Source organism: Eublepharis macularius, chromosome 4 (assembly GCF_028583425.1).
Source record: "Eublepharis macularius isolate TG4126 chromosome 4, MPM_Emac_v1.0, whole genome shotgun sequence".
NCBI classification, from domain to species: domain Eukaryota; kingdom Metazoa; phylum Chordata; class Lepidosauria; order Squamata; family Eublepharidae; genus Eublepharis; species Eublepharis macularius.
In genome coordinates, this window is record NC_072793.1 from 161116003 (window position 1) to 161122468 (window position 6466).

Consider the following 6466-nt stretch of genomic DNA (forward strand, 5'->3'; position numbering starts at 1 on the left):
AAATACACGTTATTGACTGAACATCTGTAGTCTGCCTCTTTGTCACGGGGATTTCTGAAAATGGACCTTGGTATAGCTGGCTAGATCCGCGCTGTTTTAGTTCTGGACTGCTAAGCTAACTCCCCCATCCTATTAATAGAGCAGTTCCAGTAACACCTGCCTCCCCCTACCCCCAAGTCACTTTCCCATGGGAGAACCAGGCCGATTCCGCACGGCTTACCTGAAGCCGGAATGTTGTGGAACATGCCGGAAAAAACGCGGAAGATCACATTTTCTCGTGAGAGTTTTGCACAACATCGCGCAAAACTCGTGCGAGAAAACGCAATCTTCCACATTTTTTCCAGCATGTTCCGCAACGTCCCGGCTTCAGGCAATCCATGCAGAATTGGCCCCGTACTGGAAGAACCACACAGATAGACAGTTACATGTGGAGTAGTCCATGTACTGGCTGAGTTAAGTTCCATAACCTGTAGCTGCTTTCTGTCTTTGGACTGTGAGGAGGCATGGCAGACATCAAAGCCTGGAATATGTATCTTTGGATGGTTCCAGGTAGATTCTGCTGACTAGCAGCATTTCAGTGTTTAGCAGGTTTGGGTCCTTGGTATTTTCAAGAGTTTCCTTTCTAGCCAAGGTGAGCCTGATCTCGTCGGATCTCAGAAGCTAAGCAGGGCCGCCTTGGTTAGTAATTGGATGAGACACCTCCAACCAACACCAGGGTTGCAGAGGCAGGCAATGGCAAACCACCTCTGTTAGTTTCTTGCCATGAAAACTTCACCAGGGGTTGCCATCAGTCAGCTATGACTTGAGGGCACTCTCTACCACCTTCCTCCTTTCCTCCTCCACTCTCCTTTCTATTACCTCCTTATAATGCTTGTGGTTTCTCCTTTCAGACACACAAATAATTAACTTGTATTTCAGGTCCTGACATTAAATCCCCCCTGCCCCCCCCCGCCATGGTTCCTCTGATTCAAGAACCTCTTATCAATGACTCTTGCTGGCTTCCCATGATCATTGATTTATATAAAAGGTTTATTGAGGACGTTTCCACACGCTGTTAAAGAGAAGGCTCACTTACTGAACTTTGGCAGGTTTTTTCACTCACTCCATATGTCTCTCCGATTTCAAAGCAGAAGCAGGCAGTAGTTTAGCTTTCTTTTTTCGGCATTTTTTAGCCAGCACAGGAAAGAGTGGGAAATCCCCTTCTCAGAAAAGGCACTGAACAAACAGAAGCCAAACTGCCTGCTTCCACTTTGAAAACAGATATATGGAGTGAGTGGGAAAAAAAGCCAGAGTTCAGCTTGGCATGTGGAGCACAAGTGAATGGCAATAGGGAGGAATACACCTGAGTCTGTTCACTTGCCAGGCAAGTGTAATTTGTCACTTGTAGCTTGGTTCTAAGAGCCAAGCTACATGCCTGACACAGGTTGGACACTTGTCAGCTTCCCTCAAGTTTTGATGGGAAATGTAGGCATCCTGGTCTTGCAGCTGTAATGGAGAGCCAAGCTGTAAAACCAGGACGCCTACATTTCCCATCAAAACTTGAAGAAAGCTGACAAGTGTCCAACCTGTGTAAGGCGTCACTTGTAGCTTGGCTCTAAGTGAACCGTCTCTTTAACAGTGTGTGGAAACTGCTTGAGAAAGGCTCCAGTCCCAGACTTTCCCCTCTGCTTCCTCATGATCACCTGGCTGTCTGCAGGACTGACAGTGGAAAGGAAGGGGCCATGTGATCTCTCTCTCCCTATGATCAGCGACATTCTAAAACCAGCACTGCTGATCATGGGGAAGGGGGTAACATGTGGCCCTCCCCAGCAGACAAGGCAATTGCACTGACATGGGGGGGGGCATGCTTGGTTCTGCTCTCCCTCGCTGAACATTCAGTGAATGCATGGCGATGTCATGTGTACTGGACTACTATTACTGATGTACAACTAAACCTAACCTCAAATACTTATATACAACCTCCAGACTGGCCCATTCTTGCAATGCAGATGAGGGAAGCAAGAGCCAAGGAACAAGCTCCCCCAATTCACTTTGTAACGTGCATTCCCCCACCCCCCAAATTTTCTTGGGGAATTGTTACCGACCTTTTTCTTTCTAGTCAGCCAAATAAATACCAACCCTTGTTGTGATTACAACAGTATTTGAAATTTTGCTGATTTCATAAACCCAAACATTTGAGAAATGAATGTTTAGAATGAATTCACCAAGAGTTAATCTATTGAAAACCAGCTTAGTGTGATGCTTAGAAAGTTGGATTAAGATCTGAAGTTTGCCCACTCTGTCATGAAAGCTAATTGGGTGACCTTGGGCCAGTCTCAGTGTAACTTCTCCTATAGAGAACTTATGAGAGAGAAATGGAAAGGAGGCCAATATGTACCACCCTGACCACTGCAGAGGAAGGGCAAGACAAAAATGAACTAAATAAATAAATATTGGTATAATTTTAAATTGAATGTTTTAAATTGAATGATATATTATTTATGCTTTTAATGGTGATGTTGATTAGTTGTGTGATGTATTTTTAAGTCTGTTGTGATCTGCCCTGAGCCCACGTGTGGGGAGGGTGGACTATACATTGAAGAAAATAAATAAATAAATAAATAAATAAATTTCCCCTAAGTCGGGCCTGTAAAACCTTTTCCAGAGAGCCTGAACATTTACCTTTCTTTGCTTGAAATCCAGTGAGCATGGTGTCTGGAGAGGGAAAACATTAAGATAGAAAGAAGTTAATACAATACTCATGGGCTCTAAAGATATCTCCTGACATTTTAGAAGTGAGCTGGTTTTATAGTCTGATCTAGGGCTGTTGTAATTCATCTAAAGTATTTAATGTTAAGACAGGAATATTAGAGTTAAGGCATCATCCCAGAGAAGGTCCTATTTGTGGGCACCAGCCACCTTATTTTATTTATTTTATTTTATCATATTTATATTCCGCCCTCCCCGCAAGCAGGCTCAGGGCAGATAACAGTATTAAAACATGGTTGTTGGGGGTTTTCCGGGCCGTGGTCTTGGCATTGTAGTTCCTGACGTTTCGCCAGCAGCTGTGGCTGGCATCTTCAGAGGTGTAGCACCAAAAGACAGAGATCTCTCAGTGTCACAGTGTGGAAAAGATGTAGGTCATTTGTATCTACTCAGGAGGGGTGGGGTTGAGCTGAGTCATTCTGTAAGAGTTTCCCAGGGTGTGGAATGCTAATGGCGGGAGGCTTCACTGTATCCTGAGGAGGTTCTTTTGCATATGGATTGGTGCTTGATGTGCTAATCTTCTCTGCAGGGCTATTGTCGGGTGTGGAGTGTTTTGTTGGCCTTGTGTTTTTCAGAACTGGAGCCCATGCTCTGTTCATTCTTAAGGTTTCTTCTTTCCTGTTGAAGTTTTGCTTATGCTTGTGAATTTCAATGGCTTCCCTGTGCAGTCTGACAAAGTAGTTGGAAGTGTTGTCCAGTATTTTGGTGTCCTGGAATAAGATACTGTGCCCTGTTTGAGTTAGGCTATGTTCAGCCACTGCTGATTTTTCAGGCTGTCCAAGTCTGCAGTGTCTTTCATGTTCTTTTATTCCTGTCTGGATGCTACGCTTTGTGGTCCCGATGTAAACTTGTCCACAGCTGCAGGGTATACGGTATACTCCTGCAGAGGTGAGGGGGTCTCTGCTGTCTTTTGCTGATCATAGCATCTGTTGTATTTTTTGGGTGAGTCTGAATACTGCTTGAAGGTTATGCTTTTTCATAAGCTTTCCCATCTGATCAGTAATTCCTTTGATATATGGCAAAAACACTTTTCCTGTAGGTGACTGTTTTTCCTTGGTTGTTTGATTCATCCTGGGTTTGATTGCTCTTCGGATTTCATTTCTGGAGTAGCCATTTGCCTGAAGTGCGTGGTTTAGATGATTAATTTCCTCATTGAGAAAGCGCGGCTCACATATCCGTCTTGCACAATCCACTAATGTTTTCATTATGCCTCTTTTCTGTCGGGGGTGGTGATTGGAGTTTTTGTGTAAGTACCGATCAGTGTGAGTTGGTTTCCTGTAGACCTTGTGACCTAACTGAAAGTTTGCTTTGCGGATGACCAAGGTATCCAGGAATGAGAGTTTTCCCTCACTTTCTTTCTCCATTGTGAATTGTATGTTCAGGTCAGGCTGGCAGGGGTAAAGGCAGGGGAATGCGCCTCCCGGGCGTGTGCGCTCCCGGCAGCACGGCACACTCCCACGCACCACCAGTGAGGCTATTTGTGCCCCAAACGGGCCAAATCGGGCCTGTTTGGGACCTAAATTGGCCCACTGTGAAGCACAAGAGCTCGCCAGGACCCTCCTGGCAGTGCTCCCGTGCTCTGCAGCAGGCCAAATTGGGCCCATTTGGGGCTGAAATCAGCCCACTGCAAAGCAGAGGAGCACGTCAGGCAGTGCTCCCAGGAGCGGCAGGGGAACCTGGCAACCCTAGGTGCAGAAGATGGAGAGAGGGAGTTTTTCTTCCTTCTCTCATAATACTAGAACTCAGGGGGAACCAATACAATGTTTGGAAAATAGTTTCAGAACAGACAAAAGGAAATACTACATTATCCAACAAGTAATTAAACTGTGGGGTTCACTGCCAGGAGAGGTAGCAATGGCCATAGATAACTTTAAAAGAATGTTAGATTCATGGAAGAGAAGTCCATCAATGGCTACTAGTTATGGTTAATGAAGGGAGCCTCCAAATTCAGCAGCAGCAAACCTCTGGCTTCCAGTGCTAGGAGGCAGCAAAAGGGAGTCTAGAGTCTATGATCCTGTCCTTACATTGGTTGCCTCTCTCCTCCTCTCCCCCAATACAAAGAGGAGGAGTGCAGTCACTTCCTCTCCCCGTGTCCCTGTTACATAAAGTAAAATACTAAAGCAGAGAAGGTGAAAATCCGTCCCCTATCCCCCCCCCCCAAATTCTGGAAAACCCATATAGTTAACCATTACGCCTGCCTTAATAGTGTTCCTGGTAATTGCCAAAAACGAAGCTGGACACTCCTCCAGAAAACTCCTGTACAAGCAAATAGTTCACCGCCCTCCGGCTGCAGCAGTCGTTCTTCGGCGCTTAACCAATCAGCTTCTCGTTTTAGCCAATCACTCGCTTCCTCCAGGAAAACCGAATCGCTGCTTTGAGTCTGGAACGCTCATACCCTGGAAATCTAGTTGAGTGCTAATGGACCCAAATCTTGCTGAGAACTTTGCTGCTTCCCTTCCCAACACAGAAGATTCCCTAAGAGCCAAACTACAAGTGACGCCTTACACAGGTTGGACACTTGTCAGCTTCCCTCAAGTTTTGATGGGAAATGTAGGCGTCCTGGTTTTACAGCTTGGCTCTCCATTACAGCTGCAAGACCAGGACGCCTACATTTCCCATCAAAACTTGAGGGAAGCCGACTAGTGTCCAACCTGTGTAAGACGTCACTTGTAGTTTGGCTCTAAGTCCCACCAGCCTACTTTATCAGGGCAAATGCATGTAATGTTTTAGTTGGCCTGGGTAAAAAGTAACACAAGATAGCATGCAAACTTTCGACCTCTCCAGAACTCTTCATCAGGTTAAATATTAAAAGGGGCGGCGGTGTCACACCAGGATCTAGAAACCTTTGGTCAAGGTCTGAACAGCTCTCTCCACAAGCTTTTTTAAAAAAATAAATAGCATGCTGAAGAGTTTGGAAGCTTGAGCCTTACCATTTTTGTTGATCTAACAGAAGGTATTACATGGCTGTTTTGGGGGCGCAGGGCAGGGGTTCCTTTAGAACCAGACGCAGACCATTTTCTTATATCTGGAAAATCGTTCCTGATTTCTCTTTTAGGAAGATATCAATACCTTTAAAAAAACCTATTTTTTGTGCACACATTGCCCAAGAATTCTTCAGCTTTCAGCCCCCCACATCCATATAGCCAGGGCTTTTTTTCTGGGAAAAGAGGTGGTTGAACTCAGTGGGTTGCCCCCAGAGAAAATGGTCACGTGGCTAGTGGTCCTGCCCCCTGATCTCCAGACAGAGGGGAGTTTAGATTGCCCTCCGTGCAGCCATGTGACCATTTTAAAGAGGTTTTGGAACTCCGTTCCGCTGTGTTCCAGCTGAAAAAAAGCCCTGCGTACAGCAATCCTCTGCATACTTAGCAGGGAGTAACCTCCATTGAGTTCAGTGGGTTTGTATCTGAGATGCACAGGATCAGGGTAAAAAGCTCTTGACTGGATGGACCGATACATTTTCCCAAGCCTGGATGCTTATAGATGTAAGCAGACATACACAGTGCAACCCTAAGCAGAGTTACTCCAGTCAGTGAGCACAGACCAGAATAACTCTGTTTAGGAGGCACTGAGAAGGTCCTAAAACACCAGGAAAAACAAACGTGAATCAATGTGGCACTCTAAAGACGAATAGATTAGTTCATGAAAACCTGTGGCACAATACATGCTTAGCCATTAAGGTACCACAAGATTCTTTGATGTTTTGCTTTCTATAGCAACTTTC